General features: G+C 37.1%; 1 protein-coding gene across 8 annotated transcripts in view; it reads left to right on the plus strand.

The window, feature by feature from the left end:
* Positions 1 to 24,208, plus strand: part of CNOT2 (CCR4-NOT transcription complex subunit 2) — an 85,885-nt gene that overhangs the window by 23,923 nt on the left and 37,754 nt on the right. For 2 of the 8 annotated variants that reach the window (XM_027893242.1, XM_027893247.1), the window contains exon 2: positions 7,783 to 7,855. The exons of 3 other annotated variants lie outside the window; for them this stretch is intronic. The gene's annotated coding sequence lies outside the window, so the exon portion shown is untranslated. Of the gene's footprint in view, positions 1 to 7,782; positions 7,856 to 13,579; positions 13,585 to 14,373; positions 14,450 to 18,686; positions 18,691 to 19,210; positions 19,232 to 24,208 lie in introns of those variants that run through there. 3 more of the 8 variants (XM_027893243.1, XM_027893245.1, XM_027893244.1) reach the window with 3 other exon arrangements.

Consider the following 24,208-nt stretch of genomic DNA (forward strand, 5'->3'; position numbering starts at 1 on the left):
TTTTTTTTTTTTTTTTTTTTTTTTTTTTTTTTTTTTTTGACCGCAAACCCCTTTGAAGTTCCTTTTATTTATTCTCGTTTTAGGTTATTTCAGCACTGGGAATGGCTCGGTATTGTTATAGCGATGTCAATTTTGCCACTTCTCACACTTTTCCCTGTATACCACCTCAAGAGTGTTTTCTTGCTAGCGTATTGTCCAGAGAGGCTCCTGGTGTTCATTCTTCCCACTGCTCATAGCAGGCAGCCTGTGCTACATCTGTGCAATATAGACCAAGCCAGTGTCTTTGGAATGCTGCAGTTTTATACATTTTTGTGATGGCATTTACTTGCACTTTTTTATCTGTTCAGAAGATCTTTAGCAATCGGAAATCTAATTAAATGAACGTTTCATAATTTTTAGTCATCTTTATTAAAAGTAGGTATTCTTTCATTGGAAATTAACTCTCCAGATGAAGTAAGTCCTCAGTGTATATGCCCATCCCAGATACTGAGAAAGACATGAGTTTGTACACAGGTAAGAGATGCAGATTTTAAAGTTACATTGTCAGAGGTCCAATATGAGGAAGAATTACAAGTAAAAGATGAAAAAGAGTTGTCGAATCATACAAGCTAATGAAGAAATTTGAAAGAAGTGAGTTGAGAAATGTGATTGAATGTGTGAATATTGTTAGCCATAAACTGAACATCATCTTAGGTTTTATGACTTTGAATACTATTCCATTGCTCTTGTATGATCTTTTCAGGGCAGGAAGGATAAAAGAAAGCTTACATTGTAGGACTTTTATATTATCAAGTAGTAAAAAAAAAGTACTACCTGTTCATAAAGCTTTTGAAATCTGTTGTCTGTAGGGAGACCTTTTTACTGAGATCTGCATGTACACACATATTTGTGTGTGTCTTTGTATCTTGATCTATGAATTGTTATACCCCTGCCCCCTAAGTTTGGTGAAATGATAATCTTTGTTCTGCTAGAGTTGTTAAGTCATCTGGGTGATGCAAGTGAACAGGATTTAGTAGTAAGGTGCCAAGTAGAGAGGTTTATTTTGTTTTTGCAAGTAAACTGGACAGAAAAGTATACAGAACTTTGAGTGTCTTAGGAATATCTGTCCATTAATATGTTAAAGCTAGTAATTAATAATCCTGCATAGTTTTGTGTCATAATAGTCAGATGTGACTTTTTTCTGAATGTAAACTGTTACTGTATTTTGGACTTGCGTATGAAAAGAAAACCAATGGGTTTGGTTTTATTTTGTGAGGTGGTTAAAGGGGAAACTTATACTAGAACAAGCTCCAAGTATTTCTTTTTCCCTACTTAATTTTACCTGGATAATAGGAAGTTTTAGAAGCCTAATTTGGGTATTTCTATGCATCTGTACTTACTAAGTGTGATACTCCAGTCACGTAGGTGGTTCTGCTTTGAGAGCAGTGCCCCACTCAAGTTAATAGAGGTGGTGTCTGTGTAAAAGATCATTCAAGATTACTGGTCCTTTGTGTTCAGTGTTTGTTTTCTGTTAACTAACTGCCTTTTATGTAGTTGTTTTGTGCTCCTGCCAAAGCTCTGCATGTTTGAGTAGTTTGTAAATAATTTTTGATTGTTATAAGAGGTGTTTATTAGCGCGTGTTCTACTTTAGACTTCAAGTGCTGCATCCTGAGATACTAGTGGCAATTTAGAGCCATTTTAGATGAGTGCAAGGTACAGTTGAAATAGAGTATGTGAGAGCATAAGTAAGTGAGCTGCAGATAAATACAGTAAGTGGTAAATTTTAGTGTAATTTATTGTGCATGGTTAATTAGTCATTCATTTTAGGTGGTGGTTGTTTTTGTGTGTGACAAATAAAGTGATGGCATTCTCTTTAGCATGAGCCATTGGAATTCTGGTGTGACAATTTTAGGATTATTTGCTTTGTTCCAATCAGATCAGAGGAAATGTGAAATATGCTCAATTAGATCCAGTGAGTAGGTCTGCCTCACTAATAACAAGTTTGAAATCTACCTCTTTCAACTTCTTTTGTAGTCAGTGATTTGAGATCACTCCAGGAGCGATTCCTCCCCTGACACTTCTCTTGCCTATCTGTAAGGCAAGCCTAAGTGTTTTTGAAAGCAGGATTCTTCATGCAGCTGTTTCTTAGCTTTTCAGTTGCTGGCAAAGAACCTGTGCTGCAGAGTTGCTTGGTTTGGTGGAGCATACAAAAGGGCTTCATTACCTTGAGAAACCTTTTCTTTTTATTTATGTGTTAGTACACACAGGATGAGAGGGCCATTTCTCTGTAAGAAAAAAAAAAAAATTTGCAACTGTTTGTTCCTGAAGCTGACCAAAAATAGTCGGGATTAGAATCACTGATCAAGTGAAGGTTTTTCAAGTATGTAAAGTTGAAGCAGTATAAGAATATTTGAATTTGAAGAAAGATGTTGGAATGAATTTAATCTCCAACTATGACAAAAGCAAATGAAAATTAAAAATAATGAAATTCTCCATCAGTCAAGAGTAATAAGTATGAGAGTACAGAGAAAATATTTCTCAAAGTAAGTCTTCTGCAGGAAAAAATGCAGGCAACTTTGTCCAGTATTCAGAATGCAAATAGTAAACTCATGTATCACAAATAGAAACAGAATATCAAAAGCTATATCCAAGCTTAGCATAGAGGAAATTTTGCAAAATGACATGTGTATTTTAATGTGTTTTTAGTATAAACACTGTTTTGACATTTTTTCTGGAATTTGTAAATTAAACAATGAAATCTTTCCAATAGTGAAATATTTCCATTTGTCCTTGCTATATGTGACCTAAGGTCAGAGGCATCTTTATTTTAGCTTTGCATTAACTTGTATTAAAGTTTGGAATGCTAGAAGAAATATTTTTCAATTTTTCTGGCCCGTACCATGTGTGTTTTGTTTTTTTTTTTTTTTTTTTTTTTTTTTTTTTTTTTTTTTTTTTTTTTTTTTTTTTTTTTTTTTTTTTTACTAGGATTTTTTATATGGAGACAATTGTCCAATCTATCTTGTATGAAATTCCAAGTGGAACTCTGTCAATGTGAATATTGCATAGTATTTCTGAAAATCAGAGTGGAGAGGGGGAAAGGGAAGCTGTTGTTTGAGAAAATTTTGGATTTTTGTGGTTTTGTCAAATCTCAAGCTAAAAGCCTTTTTTTTTTTTTTTTTTTTTTTTTTTTTTTTTGCATAGATTATGACCTCCACTCTGTGTCTTACTGTCTTTTTGAATAAAATGCCTCTTAGAGTGTATTGTCTTCTTTCTCTTGTTGTGGTTAAGCTTTTTAAGTACTTACCAATGTTTTTTCTGAGTTTGTCAGAATGGTGACTTGGTTAAGGTTTGTAAAGCTGGCGTTGTAGATGGAATTTGATTGGGTATTAGTCCTGAAGCTTATTTTGAAAGAGATTTTTACAAAGTCAATCCATTCTGAAGCAGTCATGTTCTCTGGTGGTGGAACAGAAGATTTGACTAGAGAGTAGAAGCAGTAGATACCATGTGTTTTAAGAAGAGCTTTTGACATACCCTGGTAAGGTCTACATAACTTAGTGAAGGAGGTGTGTCCTGGACTGAAGCTTCAGTCAGTTGTCTGGAAAGTTGTAGTATGAGTACTTCACTGTGAAACTGTAGGGATACTTCAGGCTTCGTATACATTTTCTTGAGCCTGGTGCTTGTCTGTACTTGCCTGAATTATCAGCTGATAAAATAGAAAGTAAATGTACCTATTTTGTATAAAAAGGCAAATATGGAAATGCAAATACACGATGAGGAGTACTGATCAATTAGCAGGAAAGGATGTAATGCTTGTAGCGAGCAGTAAGACATTCAAATCTGCTGTGTGTTGTTGAGGGAGAGAAGGAAGCTGACACTGTTCCAAGATGTATTCACATGAGTGCCTGTGTCCAAATAGTAGTGAAATACTGTTGCTGCATCCAAAGATGTTAGGACCTGATGTGGAGTACTGTACTTACAGGACTTAAAAGGAATGGTTCTAGCAAGATGGAACAGAAGAGCAGAGCTGTTCTCTGCTGCGAATGAGTAGAATACCATGCCTCACAAGCACCAAAGGAAAGGGAGAGGGAGAGCTGTTCTTTGCCCTCTGGGAAGGGTCAAGATCATCACAGTGTTTTGTATGAAAGGATTTTCAGGAGGTTGGAGGGAATTTGGCTAAGTATGGTCAGATGCTGGAATAGGTTCCTTGGGGTGGCTGTTTAAGGTCTCTGCTGGGTCTGAGAGCTGTTAATGGTGCTACCCAGTAGATACTGGCTCCCACCTTCTGGAGAAGTGAAGGCTCAGCAGGAGCCAGGAACTACCACGCAGGACATGGGAGCAGCTGTCAGGCTCTCTTGAGTATGAGGTAATGTTTGCTATGGAGAATCTAATGTTTCCTGCAAAATTTTTAATCAACAAATTAACATCTGGTTTGGAAAAGAAGAATGCAGTTTGATGCACAGCCTCTGGGCCAAAGAATTCTCATTTCCCATAAAACTTGGAGAGCAAAAGCCCTGTAATGAGGTGGAATTACGGTGATTTTAATCAGAATAGAGTTTGTGTTTGTATGGGTGAAATAGACCAATATTTGTATTAGCATGTTATCTTCTCAATATAATGTTATATACATGTGTAACAATATGAAGATTGGTATTTTCTCCTTCAAATATATTTATTTCCAATTTGGTCTGTCTATAATGCTCTTCAGTCATACATATTTTGGTACTTCAGTAAGGTCCCACTTGTGCTTTATCAATCCCTTACTAGGGATGATGAGGCTTAAGTGTTTTAGAATTTTATCAATGCTATTTTAATTTGTCTGGTCAAGATCGCATTATAATGGCATGAGATGCTTTTCTTTCATTGGAATTGAACAGAAAGCTTCTTTGGTGTTGATGCTGTAAAGAGAGGAGAGGGAGGAGCTCAAAGAAACCCAGCTCCTCCTGTGACTGCATAGAGAGGCTTTGCTACCCAAGCCTTTTCTTTCCCTTCTTGCAAAGCAAAGAGGGAATATAGTTTTGTGTTGGAATTATGACACTTATTTACTGATTATACCCTAGCACCAGTTGCTTATGTTGTGATCAAGTTTGTAATATTTATTCAGGAAAAGAATATAACCCTTTCTCTTTAATTTCTCTTATGATTTTGGTATATTTGCATATCAGCTATGGTGCATGCTCCCACTAATAGATTTATAAGAGAGGATGAAAGAGCCATTCCACGTGTGGCAAGTCTGAATTTAATGAATTAAAATAAATTTATTACAGTCTGAATGATTACAGTGTTAGAAGAAATATGTAATATTGTCAAGGGTAGGATGGTAGAGTTGAAATCATAACATTTTAAGACAAGTAAAGAAAGCAGCATTACTGAATATGGAGTGAATTTAGAATCTATGCAGAAGGGAATTTTGGTAACTGTAAAGTTTTCTGTCCTACAGCATTGGAGTCCTTGAAAGATCCAGTCCTTTTTCAGACAGTGATTCTGCCAGTAAGATTTAAGTAGTGTAATTTGTATTTTTATAGCTAACTGCTGTGGGCCTGGGCAACTTGGTTGCTTTCATCAGACACTCAAGGCCATGTTTGGTGGTAGCCTCCTTGAATAGGTCCTTTGCAATGTCAGTGCTTTGGGAATAATTTCAGTGAAGTGTTTTTGTTGTCTTTCTTAAAACTGAAGAAATAATTTTGCAGAATAAGCATATACAAATTAGTAAAACTGCTTTGTAATTTTGCTGCTTTTCTGGGGTAAGGAACCTTAGGAAAGTATGGTGTAGTGGGTTGACCCTGGCCGGAAACCACGTACCCATTAAAGCCATCTCACTCTCCCTCTGCAACTGGACAGAGGAGAGAGAGAAATAAAAATAGATAAGGACTCATGAGTTGAGATAACAGCTGGGAGAGGTCACTGATTAGCAAAACAGACTCAAAATTTAAATTTATTACCAAGAGGATCCAAAGAGTGAGAAATAAAAGTCTTAAAAACACCTTCCCCCCACCCCTTCTTCTATGTTCTCCCTCCTCCTCCCAGCAGTGCAGGGGGACAGGGAAAGGGGGTTACAGTCAGTTGTTGTTTCTGCCACTGCTCAGGGAGAGGAGTCCTTCCAGTGCTCCCGTGGGGTCCCTCCCACAGGGGCCACGAGTCCTACCCAGGAAAAGCCTGCTTAGCGTGGGCTCCTCTCTCCAGAGACTGCAGGTCCCCAGCAGGAGCCTGCTCTATCCTGGGCCTCCCATGGGCTCACAGCCTCCTTCAGAAATCCACCTGCTCCAGCACGGGCTCTCCATGGGCTGCAGGTGGGTCTCTACACCCCGATGGTCCTCCGTGGGCTGTAGAGGCACAGCTGCCCCACCATGGTCTGCACCACGGGCTGCAGAGCCACAGCTCTGCTGCCTGGAGCACCTCCTGCCCCTCCTTCTGCACTTTCTGCTGTCTCTACATTGTCATTCACATATTCTCCCTTTGCTCTTCCCCAGCTGGAATTTTTTCTGTTCAACAGTCTTCTGTTCTTAAATAAGTTATCACAGAATCATTGCTGTTACTCCTGATTGGCTTGGCCTTGGCCAGCAGCAGGAAGTCTGTCCTGGAGCCGGCTGGCCAACCCTGTAGCCCCACTGCTACCAAAACCCAGCCACAGAAACCCACTACATATGGTGAGAAGAGACAGTGCAAAACACTTGGTGGAGTTTTACCACGTAGCTGCAGTACCCACACTGGGTTGTGTTTTGCCTCTTCGGGGCATCGCTCTTACAGTGGCTTTTTGGTGAAAGATAAGGATAACTTTATGATTGTATGCAACAGCTGGTTCCTTCACCAAATCCTGAAAGGTCATCCTCTGCTTTCCTAGTTGTTTTTTTGGTGTTGGCTTTTGTTTGGTTTTGGTGGGGTTTTTTTGTTTTGTTTTGGGGTTTTGTTTTGGTTTTTTGTTTGTTTTGGTTTTTTTGTTGGTTGATTGGTTGGGTTTTGTTTGTTTAATTATTTGGTTTTCGTTTTTTGAGAGGGGAGTGGTGTTGATTGGTGGTTTTAATTATTTTTTCTTCCTACTATTTTCTCAGTAAGCTAAGATTTCTGTTGGGAATGGTTTTTCTCTTCCTTCTTCTTAGGATTTGGAAACAGAGATTCTGTGCTTTCAGCTTGGGTTTTGTTCTTCAGTAATCTCTGAAAGCTGTTGGGCCATAAATGTGGGCTTGTTCCCTTGCTGTCCCAAGCATTGGTTTGGGAGGAGTTCTGTCTTTTTGTAAGGAGGAAAAGTTCTCTTTAAGATGGATAATAAGGAGTTGTCAGTATACAAGTTCTGTTTGGGTTAGAGAATAAATTACACACAGTTAAAACTAACTTTGGGAGCATTTGTGATTTCTTATGTGGTTTTCTTGAGAGACAAATTTGTATTGTTAGAATAACTTCTCTTTACAGGATCAAGGCATCTGTGCCTTTCTGTTTGGAGGCAGGATCTGTAGATATATTATATCTCTAGACTTTTAGTTAATTTTGTCAACTTTCTTTTTCTGGGAAAAAAATTGCAAGACTGCTGATACATCTTTTTCCCAAGTCGCTAAACAAGTAATAATTTTGGGTTTAAAATGTAATTTCTCCAGTTAATGACTCCTATTTTAGTTTAATTTTTACTGCATTTGGGTTTTTTTGCTTTAAAACTACCCAGAAGCTTTTTAATTTTTTTTCGTATTATTTGCAGTCCATAAAATGTTTTCAAGTGGATTTTTTTCCTTTCTATGGAACAGTAGGAATTATAAGAAGCTTGGAAGATAATATATTTTTACTAATAATGTTTTATTAATCTACTTCATTTACAGGAAGCAGTCATCAGTCAAAATTTACTTGCCTCAGCAGAGACAAAAAGTTAATGGGCAAAAGTACAGTGTGTAGGTAGGTTGCTGTTTTCAGTGCACTTAAGGTTCTTCAAAGAGGACCTTCTTCCAATGGAGTGGGAATAGCTATCTATAAGATTTTGGTCTTAAAAATATGAAGGTAGTAGATTCGACAATGAGGTGTTGAAGGAACTGGCTTTGAAGTATATTAAAATGTTCCCTTCGTTTATGAGGTTTTTATTAAAAAGTGCCTTGGAATAATGCATATGTGCATTTAGATTGTTAAAAGAAATTAAAACAAGTATGTTTATTTTTACATGTGCTTTAAAAATTTTTGCAAATACTTTTCTTTAGGATTTGTAAATAAAATGTTCTCTCTGATAGCCTTCCCAAACTTGAACACAACTTACGTAATATAACGTATAAAGTGATTTGACACGGTCATCTTTGTTTATTTTTTGATGGTGTTTTACTACATTTAGTGCATTGAAACATAGTGCAATAATTGTTATGCTTCAGTATTATTTACTGTAGTCTGTAATCATAATAGAAGTTAGTCATGGTTCTGTGATTGTAACTTTGCAGCAGTTGTACCATACAGTGGATGAGTGAATTCTGCATTTTGGCGTATGAATAACATTCACATTTTATTTATCTCCTTAAAAAAAGAAAGAAAATAAAACATGACAATTTTTGTATTAACAGAATTTGCTTTACATGTAAATGTTCTTTGGAATCCTTAGTGCTCCTTTAGCTCAATTAGCAAAGGCTAAAAGATATGAAAAAAATCCCCTTAGTTTTGTACATACAGAAATGCATGTTGTTAATAATGATATGGAATATTTCAGGATAGCATTACATTTAATTCAATAAAATCATCTTTGAAGATGGGTGGTTCAATTTCAGGACTGTTTTATCTTTACATCAATAAGTAAAAATACAGTGGCTTTGTTTTTTATTGCAAGTCTCCAACTGTGGTGCTATGTAAGTGTAGCCAGTTTTTATATTTATGGCCTAAACATAGAGTAGGAAGGAGGTGACATTTCTAAATTGGGTATTACGCCATTTTAAATATAACATTTGTTATGTTCCTGTGAATTAGGGAGGTATTTGAGTGGTCTGCATACTGCATTAGTTAGAGACTACAAATTATTGGGGGGAGGAGTTGGGAAGGGAATGTGATAAGAAGGCATGAAGTTAAAAAATATGAGTTAGCTTTGGGGTTTTGCCAAATAGCATGTTAAAGTAGCATGGTCACGTTCCCAGAAACATGTCATGACATGCTTAGGAGTCATTAAATTAAGATGAGCAGAAGAGCTAGTAAACCTCAGGAATAGCTTGCTTTTGTGATTACTCTGTTTTACATTTTGGCAATATGTGTTTGAATTTAATGATGCACTGTGGAAAGTCCCAGAAGTAATTTTGAAGAGTTTCTTCTTTCTTTTGTCACGTATTGTTTGTTATGCTCAGTTAGAATTCAGTTTGAGGATTTAAATCTGAATGTGGACTTTCTCCTATGGGATCCTAGCTCTTGTCCCAGAATCCCAAATTGGTTGGGAAAAAGCTATGCTTGGTGCAGGTTGGTTTCTTGTTCCTCAGAGTAATTTATCAGTTTGTTGCTTTTGCTTCCAAGGCAGTCTCCAGATTGTTTTGGCTTTCCTAGAGCAAGGCTGGGTAGGTAATTTACCATTAGAGACTGCAGCTTTTTCACCAGTGGTTTTCTCTTCAGTCTCCCATGTAGTGGCTGGAAAAAAGCTGAGATCTGAGCAGCCTGTGGTGTGAAATTTAGTTCCCTGTGCCGGTGAAGGCTCAGCTTTGAGGGCCAGTGGTTTAAATGCAGTAATGGAGTATGCAGGCTACTAACTAGGAGTTTGAAAAGTTTTAACTCCAGATAGCTTGCTATCGGGAAGACAAAAGTTGTCCTGACTTAATTGCTGTGATAAGGAAGGCAGATGACTGTTCTTATTCATGAATTTATGTTCTGAACTAGGCAATAGGATCGTTTCCTAAAGCCAGAAATGGTGGAGAGAGATGCATACACTAGAGTAGGAGGAATAAAGACTGGTATAGCTGGAGAGCCCCTAGGCGTGTGATTCAGGAGTGGAATTGCAGCCCTGCTTATTTAAATTTACATTAGATCTGATACTTTGTGAAGCAGTACCAGACAGACCTGTTTTGAAATGCTGGATCCATAAATGAAAAGTCATTAATTTATTGAGAGTAATCTTCAAGCTCTCTTCGTTTTGAAGTTTTAAAACAGGTTTTTCTTGAGAAAGAAGCCTAGTTTGATTGTGCGCTTCTGTATCTCTGTTGTCTCTCATTTCCAGTTTCTAGCAATTTGATACCAAGGAGTTTCACTGAAGCCTTTTACACAAGACTATACTTTGAATGTTTTTCTTCCTTTAAAAGTAGGTGTTAGAACTTGGAACTGAGAGATGCTTTTGTGAGAATGTTTTCAGATACAGATTTTTGTTTGTATTAAATCCTTGCAAACAGACTTGTTGCTGTGAACAAGAATGAAGCTGTTATATTTCAGAGCCCCTGATTCAGAGGATGTCTGCCCATATGAATGTATATGGAGGAAGGGAGCAATGTGTAAAATTCTACTTTAATGTAAGTGCAAGACTAATTATAAAAGTTAGTAGTCTTTATGGAAAGGGACTAGAGAATTCCTATAGGGAGCAGCATGCATACTCAGCTCTTCATGAGAAATAATTTGGAAACATCAGTACAGAGTAGAAGTTCAGATAAATATTGTAAGTCACAAAGTTCCCAGAGGGACTCCTGTCTTTCTCCTAATTAAGCTGAGTGACAGCTTTTCTTCCTTATTTGTTGGATCACTGTAAATAATTGAGATTTGAGGTAATTTTCCCCCTGAAATTTATCAGCATTTTAAGAAAGAGGGTGGTTATACTGGAAAACAATAACAAAAGGAGTAAAATGGAACTGACCATGAATGCACTTTCTACCTAGAAAGTAGAAAACCTAAATGCTTTCATTTCAGTTTGTTGACAATTAATCTGAACTAGAGACTTCTCAGGAAGCCTAGAAAAATGAATATGCAGAGGATTCAGAGAATACTTTCCAAGTGCTCAGAGCCATAGTATCATGAAAGTCTACATAAAATTAATTCTTTTGTAATTAACCCGAAATGTAGAAGCTTGTAAGTCCTTTTTTAAAGGTTTTTTTTTTTTTTAAAGAAAATTTACAACTAGTTAGTTTTATCTGCTCAACTAGAGCTGTGCATGCCCAAAACAGTTATCTAAGCATTTAATCTAAAGTTAAGTGAATTTATATTTATAACCAACAACAACAAAAGGTGCTTCAGATCATGCATCTTTTCTCTGTATGTTCTTCATGGCCTGCTGGTAAATTATTTTCCTTTAGTGTTGTTTTTGAATCATGAATTAACAAGCACTGGTCAATACTTTGTTTTTTTTCAGTTGAAATTTCAGATTGAGGCTTAAAGCTTGATGTGGAATGAGAAGCATGAAGGTAACAATGGTAAAGATCTTTTAGTGTCCCTGGATTTATTGTCACTTGTTGTTATTCTTTCCCAATGAAAAGACAATTGGACAAATAAAGAAAATAGCATGCAGGTGCTGCATGCTGATTGGCACCCTGTAGAGTGAAAGCAGGGTGATGTACCTGCTGTGTTCTTGCCCGTAGGATCAGAGAAATGATTCTTACTCTCTACTCAGCACTAGGGAGGCCTCACTTCTAGTACTGTGTCCAGTGCTGGGCCCCTCAGTTTAGGAAGGATATTGATGTGCTGGAGTGTGTCCAGAGAAGGGCAACAAGGCTGGTGAAAGGTCTGGAGCACAGGTCCTATGAGGAGCAGCTGAGGGAGCTGGGCTTGTTTAGTCTGGAGAAGAAGAGACTCAGGGGAGACCTTATCACTTTCTACAACTACCTGAAAGGAGGTTGTAGCCAGGTGGGGGGTTGGTCTGTTCTTGGAGGCCACAATAGGACAAGAGTGCACAGTCTTAAGGTGCATCACAGGAGGTTTAGGAAGAAGTTCTTCACAGGAAGGGTGATTAGGCAGTGGAATGGGCTGCCTAGGAAGGTGGTGGAGTCACCGTCCCTGGAGGTGTTCAAGAAAAGACTGGATGTGGCAGTTAGTGCCATGGTCTAGTTGACAAGGTGGTGTTAGGTCATAGGTTGGACTCGATGATCTCAGAGGTATTTTCCAGTTTACTCGATTCTGTGATTCAATGCTCCTGTCACAGAGGTGTCTGTACCTGCTGTAGGGATGGTTGGACAGGGTTTGTGTAGCGAATCCTATATGAATTTCAGTGGTGGTACCTCAGTTGCTACTTGTGTTCTCTAACTTGTCAGCAGCCCCTGTGGAAGGGGCATGATGAAAAAATTTAGAATGGCAACTTTATTGGTCACCCTAGTTCAGCTTCACCACCACATGTGATCAGTTACATATTATACTTCCTTAATAGTGTTGTCCCTCATACAGGGATTCATCCTTCTAATAAAGTGCATTTGGACAACAGGGTGCTTGCTTTCATCTTCAGATACAGTTTCCTGGCTGTTAACATACTGTAAATCGGAGCTGTGGTTATTTCATTGTCCCACCTGCTAAAGCATGGTGTAACCATGGTTGTAACCACATGGTTATAACACATCTGGACCAAGAACCCAATTGGCTGAAAATTTGAGGACCCAACCAGTAGCAGGACTGTGACAGAAGACTTCACTGCTGTGAAACATTATACCTTGTGAAAATCACGCTCAGTGATGATTCACACTGTAATGAATCTTTAATTATAAAACAAAAATTTAAAAAAAAATCTTCCTATTCCAGACCCTTAATGTAAGAATTGTCCAGTGAATGTGTAGAAGGTTTCTCTGTCACTTCAAAATCAAAAAAATTTGTTTACCATTAGGTTTTTCTAATTGCAGCCTATAGTGGATCATGGTTATGTGTTAGTATTCACCTTCCCTGTAACTGATTTACTGACACTTTCAAATAAATTTTCAAGTATGCTAAACAACCTTCTTATTTTCAAAGAACACTTTGAGACTTAAGTGAACTGCTTTCTACCAAGTATCTGTAGTGTATCTGATTTTCCTTGTTCTGCTTTCAGGGCTTTTGTTAGGTATTTAGTTTGAGTCATCTACACCTTTCTTTGCAGTTGCTTGAAAAAATTCAGGTCAGTACTTTAGAAGTAGTAGATCCTCCCTTCTAGGAATCTCCAGTTTTGGAAGCAAATAGTTTGTCTGAAATACAGTTTTCTTGATAACAGTGTAAGTTCAGATTCTTAAAAAAAAGTAATTTGATTGAGAAGGATTTTTTCTGCGTTTCACTTGGATGTGGGCAATACAGCAGTCTTTTTTTTTTTTTTTTTTTCTGTTAATGAGCAAACAGCTTTTGATGTATATCCAGTCACTATATGAAGTATATTTTTTTTGTTCTTTTATAGTTACCTGTATACATTAATAGTATTGTTGTTTCTGAACTAGTTGGTCAAAGATAAATTCTGGTCAGAACTAGGAAAACGTACCTTTTTGTGTGTGGCTACTTTTTGGGAGTTACAAATTGTTCACAGTGCTGCTCTATGGGCTGTTTATGTACACTGCCACCAGAAACGTTTTTCTTGGTAACAATAAGCATTTGGGTAGGTTCCCTTTAAAATGGGGGAAAGGGTTAACAAAAGTGGTAAAGAGTATGTTTGTTTAACAGTGCAGTAAAAAAAAGCTTATGGCACCACAAAGAGACAGAAACAATTTTTTTAAAGTGTTAGTAATGGAATAGTTCAAACAAAAAAAAATTCAGTATTTGTAAACACTATTGACATTTGTAGTTTTTGAGAGTGAATTACTGTACACTTCAATCACTGAAAGAGAGCTGGAGTATCTGGGTTTTGTTTAAATTAAGAATAGTTATAAATTTATGCAACATGTAACTGCCTCCAGTTATCCAGTATGTAGGTTCATGATGAAATGTATCACCCTTCTTTTTCTTAGCAGCCTGATACTCAGAGAAACACACATCCATGCCTTTAGACTATTCACTTAGATTTTGAAAATATGGTAAAGAAATTAGTCTCTCTGTGTCTTTCCTGACTAAGATTTAAATGTGGAATAATGTGTCTTTTTAAAAGCAGACCTCTAAGATTCTGTTTCAAAATTGTGCGGGTGGCTGAGGGGAGGAGGGGAAAGCGGAGGAGGGGAAAGCGGAGGCGGGGAAGGGTTTGCATCACTAAAGAAGCAAGACGAACTTTTCCAGGACTTGGCTGACCCTGAGAAGACTTGAAAGAATTTGGCATCATACTGTGGTGTAGTGATGTAAATCTCCTGTATTTTCCCCATCTGAAATACTGGTAAAATGTATTGAGACTAAAATGAATTTGAGTGTTTTGTTATTTCAGCTTTAGATGAAAGCAAAGTAATGCTGCTGGTCAGGATAACTTTTGAATCTTATGAAGTCAGGTGTAGGAATTGTGAGCAAAGCTATATGCTTTAGCTGAAGATTGAGTAGACCCATTTTCAGTAAAAGTACTCCTTTATTTTTTAATGAGACCAGAATAACAGGAAGCAATACCCTGTTGCTTGTTTTACCAGGCTGTTGAGGCACTAAACATTGCCATCCTGTCTTGGAACTCTACATACAACTGTTTTCTGAGAAACCGCAAGGAAGGTATGAGATAGAGGGGACCATCCCGTGTCTGGGACTTGGGCCGGTTCTCAGCAACATTTGCAGTCTGAGCTCAAATTTGAGGTAGCTCTGTTTTAAAATATTGTGGTGTTAAGTCTGCGTCTTCCAAGGGGAGTTGTTTTTAATTGAAAAATTATATGTTCTTTTAGTTTCTGATATTTGAACCAAGTTTACAGTACATATTAAGCCGAAGTTTTTACAGTATAGGAATCTGACTGAAGTCCTTGTGCTTAAATGATAGAGTGCATAGCTAGTCTAATTCATTGTTGCCAACCTAATGGAGAACAGAATTATTGAAGAGGTTTAAATTAACATGTGGAAGATCAGTATAGTTCAAAGCTATGAGACATGCATTTACCACTTTCTTTTTTTTACCTGGCAGTTGCATTTGCAATGGCATGTAGGGAGCTCAGTCTGTAATTCATCTTTTCCAGTGTGGAATAGTATCTAACTCTGAAAATTCTATACTAACATCAGTTAGCACTTAAATAATGAAAAATAAGGAAGAAATGCAGTTCAGAAATTTAAGGTCTGAAATAATTATGGTACTATTTCATCATCTTTTTTAAAAAATCAGCAACTTTTTTTGTTTTTAAGACTGGGTTTGTCCTTGTACCTATGATATAAAAACATTCAAAGTTGTTTTGTCACACTTTATTTTATGGCTGAACCCAGTACAGCTGTAATCACAACGTAGCCTAACTGTGTAGTCAGAAAGTTATAAGAAACAGACCCTGGAATATTTAGGAAGCATCTTAAGGCTTTCATTAAAAAAAAAAAAAAAATAATAAAAAAAAAAAATTAAAACAATAACCAAAGGATAGAAGTCTGTAATTTTAACTTGCATTTTTGCATTTCCCCTGAAGGGTCACAGACTCTTAAGTATGTTTTAGGAGAACTCTCTAAAAAGCCCTAAGTGAAGTTAACTTTAACCTGTCTGTGCTCCTGGAAAATGTTTCTGCTTTTGCAAAACTTAACATTCATCTGGAGAAGGAGAGTCACTGAGAGGCAAGTATGCTGCCAGGAAGTTGTGACAGCTCTTAAATATTTCTTTCCCTCCAAGGATTCAATATATTAAACATACATAATGTTTTGAATTTTCCAGTTGTGTTTTAAGGTAAAATGTTTGATGTGCTGTGTGTGCCGAATGAATTTTTTGGCCAGAATATTCTCTGCTATTTCTATTTTTAGAATATCTCTGTGGAAAAAAAATAAAAATAAAAGAACCCAAACCAAAAGTAACCTTGTATTTCTTAAAATTCAACCTAAATTAAAAAATGTTATTACCCTTTTCTTGAGGATGCTTTTAACAAATGGTTAGCAGCTTACATTAAATACTGTATGTGTGAATGTACTCTTTTAAAAAGTAGTTGCTCTCTTTTTCAGTTATCTTTACCTTGTGCTCCATATACAAAAAAACTCACCAAAATATACCTGCTAAACCACCTAAAATATACCTGCTCTTCCCCTGGCCCCAAAAGTTAGAGTAGAAATGGGTCTAGTACTGATTTATTTAATGTAAACCAACTCCATCCGACAAATGAAAGGAAAAAAAAATACTCTGTTGCTACTCCATTAATCATCCTCTGCATCTTACTGTGCAGTGCTTAACTGCAGGAAATGCTTGGGAAACCAGGGCTTATTTAAAGTACAATGTTTTAGATTAAACAAACATGAAAGTTTTGACTATATCCGGGAAGAAATAGGTAGGCAGTGCAGCTGTCTTAAAAAGTTAGTGGAATCGGTGTTATGCAAAAAAACCCAAAAAAGGCAAAAAACCAAAACCTCCCCCAAACCAATCAAAAACCCACAACCAGCCAAACAAACAAATAAACAACAACAACAACAAAAAACCCTACGGTATTCCTGGAAAGAGGAGCCTGTTCAAAATCAGCGTGGAAATTTCCCAGCTGGAGCAGTGGTTACCCTTGTAGTTGAAGCAGAGATGCTGAAGTCTAGCCTCCTGGCTGAGAGTCTCAGCTGAAAGCAAATAAAAAATCAAAGGAGCCTTATTCTTTAATTTTTAATTTTTTATTCTTCTCACACAATAGAAGAGATTTGACACGATGGAAACACATGAATCCTGTGATCATGAACCAAATTTGAATTAAGTTTCAAGGTTTGTTTTTTTCCTCTTGGTTTACAAGCTTTTGTCTCTCTCTGTCTGATTTATAGTGCAAAAGTTTTTAAGTGGTAAATGAGACAACAAAAGACTGCATCTAGTGAACAGATACAGACTAACCTAATAGTTATTGTGATATACATCATTTAATAAGGCTTAATATTTTGCAGACATACAGAGCTAGAAATCTTATCAGTGGGCATTTTTGGCTTATACTGAATTGGATATTTAGGAAGTGTTAAGAAATATTACTTGAACAGTATGTAAGGTAATGGCTCTACAGAGATAGCTGGAGGCACGTAGCAGATGAAACTGTGTCAGCTCAGCTTAGATGTGATGCAAAGGACCACAGTAAGATTAAGAGCAAGAGAAAAAAAAACCTCTCCCAGTGACAGAGCATGCATGTGGTCATCTTACTGCTCACTGACAAGCATATCAGCGCTGTCCTCTTAATGCTGCTCGAGAGTTGTCTCTCTGCTGCACTATCAGCAACCATCTTCCCTTGCATGTGAGGCCCAGCTGACCTTCATGTTTCCGACTCGTCCATTCCCAACCCCACGCTACCACCCCCTGCCCTGGCAGTGGCTTTGCTGCAGAGGTTTTCATTTTTGGATCCCCAGGAGAGATGAGGCCTCCCTAAAATGTGAGTGTTGTTTCCTTTTTCCTCACCACTAGCTTTCCTTGTAAAAATTTCTGATTTGGCAAATTGATTTCAGAGTAAAATATTGTTTGCATGTTATTCCGTCAAGGGTTTTCTTTTGTTTTTGTAGCTTCTTAGGGGACTCATCAACATAAAAGGTTTCTGAGATGCTCCTTATAATGAAACCTTTATATAATTTCTGTAATACTGGGAGCAATTATCTCTGCTGCAGAAGTGAGACCATAGTAAGAGCAACTGGCTGACTTGGACTAGACTAGGACCTGGTTTGTTTTCTGGGTTAAGCTCTGTTGGTCCATGTGTTCCACATCTGAGTTGTCTGTTGCCTGTGGGAAAAGTTTTTGAGCAGCTGGGAGTGATACCAAACATCAGAGGTGGCCAAGTATGTCATGCTGATATCAAAGCTGTAACACTTGCTAGAGAAGAAATATTTTAGCATTACAGCTAAAGTCCAACCTAAATAATCTTACTTAGTTAACTTCTGTTCTAATTGCTATTAAAATACGTTTTGTGAATATGTGATTACTATTGAATAACGATGAAAAATGAAAACCTCTTAAAAGGGGTTTTCTTCTCCTCTCCCCCTCCCCCCTTCCCGTCATAAACTTTTAATCAAAAATCGTAGTATACTTGTTTGTATTTTTTAACATATTTGACCTCAGGATTCTATAAAATAAGATGCTAGAATTCCAAACCTGGCTTATGATCTGTCTGATTATCACTTACCCTGCTTACCTCTCTTCATAGGAGTGTATTTATGTCCCTTGAGGATCTCTCTGCTACATACCCATACACATATTGTGGAACATACACTAGTTAAGCAGCTGCCCTGTTTTGGTGCATTCTGGCAGAGGGGAAGTACAAGCAGAAGGGGGAGCGGTAGTCTGAGGTCAGACTGTCATGTCCCTGTTGAAGTCCCCTGTTGCTCATGCAAATTACAATTTTTTTCAGACTAAAACTTTTTGTTCCCTGCATCTGCTTCACCTTGTTGTCTTGGCACCCCCCTTTGAGTTTCCAGTTGAAGTTACTTATAACCAGTTTTATGACTTATTTCATACAGAAATGAGATTTTAGAGTAGGAAGTGCAAATTTCTCTAACTGTTGACTTTTTTTTTTTCACTATTTCCTTTTTTGCCTCCATGAGAAATGTACAGACTCTATCATGGTTCTAAGTCTTTCAGAAGAACAATATGCATGTGCTTAGCGTGATTTTATTTTATGGATTCATTTCTCCAGTTACCTGATCCAGCTTTCAGACTGCACGCCCATCATGTGAGTTTGGCCATACACACAGTTTGCTGCAACAGAATTTTGCTGAACACAGAAGTGTTCATCAGTTTGCTTTGAGTATTGCAATGTTTAAGAAAATACCAAATTCCTGCTTCTTTCTCTGTGGCCTGGAGGGAATGATGGGATTTTGTTATTTCTGAAGAACTTAGTGCGGTAAGGATTTTCTAATCTTTCAAAGCTGGTCTTCACAATTGTATATACTCTATGAAGGAACTCTCCAGAGTGCATATAAGTAGATCTAGAATATCCAACTGAGTAAAGTGTCTTTTTATATATTTTATTTGAAGAAAAAACAAACATGCCACAGAGCAACAAAAAAGGCAAGCCCAGGCATGAAACTGGAAATAAAATTCAAATAGATTCACTTCCCGAATAAAGGGTTATCTTACTCTAATTTTTTTTAAAGGGTAATTTCTGAAAAATGGGAAAACTTTTTTTGTCTACAGTAAAATACTCGAAAGCACTAATGCAATGTTTGTCAATTACAAAGTCAATTTTTAGTTAAAACTGCAAGTAGTTTTCAACCAGTGCATTTCTGAATTATCTAATGGGATGAATCAAAGGTTATCAAACAAAAGAAGGTAGGAAGTTGTCTTTCATTAGCAGTTTTTCTTATGGCTCAGGTGAAAAATACCGGTTGGGAGAAACTCACAAAATAAACTTCTGAGGAGCCACAAAAAGTGCCGCTGTAATAGTAAGTTTATTATGAGAGTATTTGAAGAAATGTGATCATCTTTCTGGAATGGAATTTTGAGGTTTTTGTTACTTATTTACAGACTTTACAGCTGAATTTCTCCTTTTTAAGGTTGGCTCATTTTCATGTTAATCAAATACCAGTTTTCATAGGCAGATTTATTGTAACAGTTACTAGAAATGCTTGATTTTCTCCGTTATTTTATGTGCCGCTTTGCTTGTTCATTGGGGTTTATTTTGTTTTCCCAAGACAGCATAGGTACTTCAGAAGCTTGTTTTGTTTTTGAACCTAATTTTAGTAAAGTCAGGCTTTTTAATGTAACTGATGTCTTCTTTGATGATATTCCCAAAAGACAATCTGTAAATAAGTGTGATACACAGATAGTGTATATTTAGCTGATAATTGTCTTGGTGGATCATCAACTGAGAACATACTTTAAAACTTTTTTTTTTAAACTTGTTTCTTAAAAAAATATTATGATGGAGGAGTTGTCATATGCCAGTACGTAATTTATTTTCAAGATTCTTGAGTTGTTCACTGCATGCAGACTTAAAATAGCATTGAACTTAAAAGTATGAGCCAACGTATTGCCCCCTAAAGTTACTGGCAAGATTGTCAGTTCTTCCTAAAATTCAATTCTCTTTCATGGTGAAACCTCAAGAAATGAAGGGTATTGCACAGCCAAGCATATAGCATTTACAATAGCAAGTCAAAAATGCTATGTTAAATTAAATCTAGAATAACTCTTAGTCTTGAATAGACTGTAAATACTACAAGTTACTGGAAGCATCAAGACAAGAGAAAATTGGTAAACATACTTACATGCTGGTTAGGCTGTAAAGGTGGTATATTAGCTTTGGTTTTTTTAAAATATTTGTTATATATTTATATGTTATATATTTAATTATATTTATTGAGTAAAAATAAATATTTTTATTATTTAATATTTATAATATTGTCAGACAAGTAATAATTGTTCCCAATGGACAAAATTCTTAAACCGTGTCTTTGACAGAAAATACAGCTGTGTGTTTTACAGTATGTGTGTGGGTATGCAGACATGTGTGGTAGTCAGGACTTGTGACTTCAATGCTATGTTTGCAAAGGAGGCATGCTCTTGCTTCTCCTCAGGTCACATCACTAAGGTAGAATGCACGTGGAACCTTCTTGGTTTCTCCCCAGACTGCTCTAGATGGAGTACTGGTTTGTTTGCCCTTCGTGTTGCTTTTGCAAGTATCTTGCTGCCTTTCTGATGTTTTTGAAATGTCTTGTGTGTGTTTGGATTTGTTGAGTGGCATGTCAGAAGATTATTTCCTGAACAAGTCTATCTCGTTGATCGACCCATAAAAGACATGCGGATTAATGCAAAGTCTTACCCCCAACCACTCTTGGTTTCTGACATATTCCAAGTCTTGTGCCTGTAATTAGTAGGAATAGAACCTGCAGGATGGGCATGGTGTCAACCATATTATGAAACCACGCGGAGTTTCTTGTAATCACAATTCTCATGTTTAGCTTTAGTAGTTTTGGGGTTGGTTTATTTTTATTTTAATGTAGCATAGTTTTTCTTATTCCTCCTGTGCTGTTTTATTTTAGGAGTGGTTTAAAATGTTCATTTCCTAAGACTTGAAGATGGTTAAAAACAGTCTGTTGATCTTGTTCAGGAGATTTCTGTGGCTTGTTTCTTGTTTGAGACTGCACTTCCTGGATATAGTTTGCATGCAGCAGCGGTTCACAGTTCTAGTGTAGCTTTTGAAAGCATTATTACTTTGTAAAGCACTTGTAAAATTTTAACTTACAGAAGATTGTTCTTAAGAATATGAATGGAGGGTAATCTAACTATATGTAGTAGTCCAACTATAGTCATAACTATATGTTCTTTATTTCCTTGATGCTCAAATTTTTTGTGTGGAGTTCCTGCATAGAAGTTGCTATGCATCTTGTCTGTCGTATTTCTTTTTTGAAAGGAAAGACCATACAGTGCTTTAAGGAGACCAGTTATGTCTTGAACTATTTGGAAACTTCACCTAAGTAAGTCTGTAAATCAGATAGTTGCTGTTGTTTTCTGGAGTGCTCTGTGAATTTGTAAAATAATCAGTTTATGTACTATATGACCTAAGTACCTAGAGTTCATTCTAAAGGCTGTCCAACTTTAAAGTTTTTGACAGATTTGTCTCTTATAATGCAGTGATCTTTCAGTCTTCCATGTTTCTGAGATTTAAACTTACAGACTTACATAACTTAAAGGAATATGAGCCAGTTGTTAAAGATCAACAGAATTGTTAGGGTTGGAAGGAACCTCTGCACGTCACCTAGAGCAAGTTACACAGAAAAAAAAAAGATGGACAGAACACCTATGTTACTATTGTATTCTTACAATGAGCGCAAAGCTGTGCCAGTATTAAGGTCATCAAGGAAAAAGACTTTTTAACAAAAAAACAGTATACTGAAATGTTCCATTTGCCATGATGATGTACTTTTGGCACTACAAAGTTGTTGTTTGAAGGACCATCATAGCATAAGTATATAGTGTAATAGCAGAGGTTATCAGTCACCTTGGAGAAAGGGACTGACTGTGATTGTGAAATAAAATGAGGGAACAAAGGGTCTCAACTTCTAGTTTTGTTTTGTCTTTCATGTTGGAAATGAAATGTGTCTATTTGTACCAGTGTACTTGTCATGGTGGTGTTTAATAGCTATAACTTACCACTGAAGGGTTGGCATTTGAAAGACGTTTTGCATTTAGCAAGATGGTAATACATATGTTAGTTCCACTTTGGGACAAATAGGAATTATCTTTGAGACTGAGGAGTAGGACCATAAACAGTAGTTGTTTTTACTATAAATTGAATTTATGCTATCTTACCAACTGGTGGAATTTCAAATTCTATATTTTGACTTAAATTGCAGGCTGATTTGGTTGTTCATGGGATTTTTTGGTAGACATTTTTAGAGACACTTATTTCTCACTAAAAAGCACATTAAGGGTCACTTTTGCAGATACTTTGGGTATGCAAGTATGTTATCTTATGTGAAAACATTGATTTGTGACAAAGAAAAATAAAGTAGATTTTTGCCTTTGCTTATTAAAATCTAAACAGCAACATCAGAAACCATAATATATAGATGGGTAGATGCTCTGTATCATCAGACTGAGATTACTACTTCTAATTGCTCCCATGTCATGGTAGTGTGCATGTTGACAAACACCACAGTCATTGGCGAAGCAGGACAGGGAAGATATTGCTGAATATTTCCTAATATTTCCATTTCCTAAAATGTTGGGGGTTTTTTTGTTGTTTAACTTATATTACTGTGTGTAGTTTTCAGCTCTCAAAAAGATGATAAGTATAATCAGTTGTAGTGCAGTGATCAGTTTTTCTGCTCTATGGAAAATGAAAAATACTCATTCTCCTGGAATATTTTATAGTATCATCCTAGTTTAGATTTGAGTATGTTCATGGCTCATCAGTGAGCTCTCCTTGGGCACTACCTGTAGTAATACTGCAAAACAGAAACATAATTAGTTTTAATTTTTTAATAGTATAATTTGCTTCAGGCTGTTAATCTAACTTAGTATAGAATCATAGTACCACTTTATAAGTGATTACAGAGAAGATCTTCTTGCAGCCTAAGACAACAAAGTTTTAAATAGTTTTTCCTTACAAATTCTGTGTCAATAGCATATTTTCAGTTATTGGTGTGCTGAAATACGCTATAGTGCAGTTTTTGTGTGCTGCAGTATCCTGTATTGCAGTGTTCCTTGCAATGAAAAATATTTTTCTTTAAAATTTTATAATTATTTTTGTTAAATAAGTATTGCTGGTTGTCATGTATTATGTACTCAACTGAAGGATACAGGTCAATGACCACAACAAACTGCTTATTGGATTCTTCAAGTTCTTAACATTTGTACAGTTCTTCTAGTTTCCCTGTAGCGGTGGTTTTTAGGAAATGTCCTACAGAAGAATTTAAAGGTTCTGTCAGGTTTGTGACTGCATTTTGCTTGATTAACTTTAGCTTGAAGTTGTGATTTTTTAAACGTAGAATTATAGAATGGCCTGGGTTGGAAGAGACCTTAAAGATTATCTAGTTCCAAACCCCTGCCATGGGCAGGGATGCCTTCGATAAGACCACGTTGCTCACAGCCCTGAGCAGCCTGGCCTTGAACACTCCATGGATGGAGCATCCACACCTTCTCTGGGCAACCTGTGCCAGTGCCTCACCACCCTCACAGGAAAGAATTCCTTCTTAACATTAATCTAAACCTATTCTCATTCAGTTTGAAGCCATTCCCCCTGGTTCTGTCACTACATGCTCCATCTTTCAGGAGTGATACTTCAGGAGTGGAAGGCCACAATTAGGTCACCCCAAAGCCTTCAAAGCTTTCTCTTTTCCAGGCTGAACAATCCTGATTCTTTCAGCCTGTCCCTATAGGAGAGGTGCTCCATCCCTCTAATCATCTTGGTGGCCCTCCTCTGAATTCATTCTAACAGGTTAATGTCCTTCCTGTGCTGTGGACCCCAGAGCTGGATGCAGTGCTCCAGGTGAGGTCTCAGGAGAGAGGAGTAGACGGGCAGAATGACTTCGCTCAGCTTGCTGTCCCCGCTGCTTTTGTTGCAGCCCTGGATACAATTGGCTTTCTGGGCTTCAGGTGGACAGTGCTGGCCCACGTCCAGCCTCTCATCCTCCAGCACCCGCAAGTCTTTCTCAGCAGGGCTGCCCTCCATCTGTTCATCCCCCAGCTTGTATTGATACCAGGGGTTGCCCCGACCCAGGTGCAGCTTGTGCTCTGAAAGAAGCACTTGTGTTCTTCTGATCAGAAGAGGACGTGGTTTGTGGCCACATGGCTGCTTCTCTTAGCTCTGTCCTAAGATACAGTTTCTTCCCTTTTTTTCCACTGTTACCACAAATATTTTCCAATAATATTTATACATGGACCTACCAGTAGGAGTTGTAAGTACTTTTGCAATATTA

Source organism: Empidonax traillii, unplaced genomic scaffold (genome assembly GCF_003031625.1).
Source record: "Empidonax traillii isolate 1590-97213 ecotype Southwest subspecies unplaced genomic scaffold, ASM303162v1 scaffold385:size1130455, whole genome shotgun sequence".
Classification (NCBI taxonomy): Eukaryota; Metazoa; Chordata; class Aves; order Passeriformes; family Tyrannidae; genus Empidonax; species Empidonax traillii.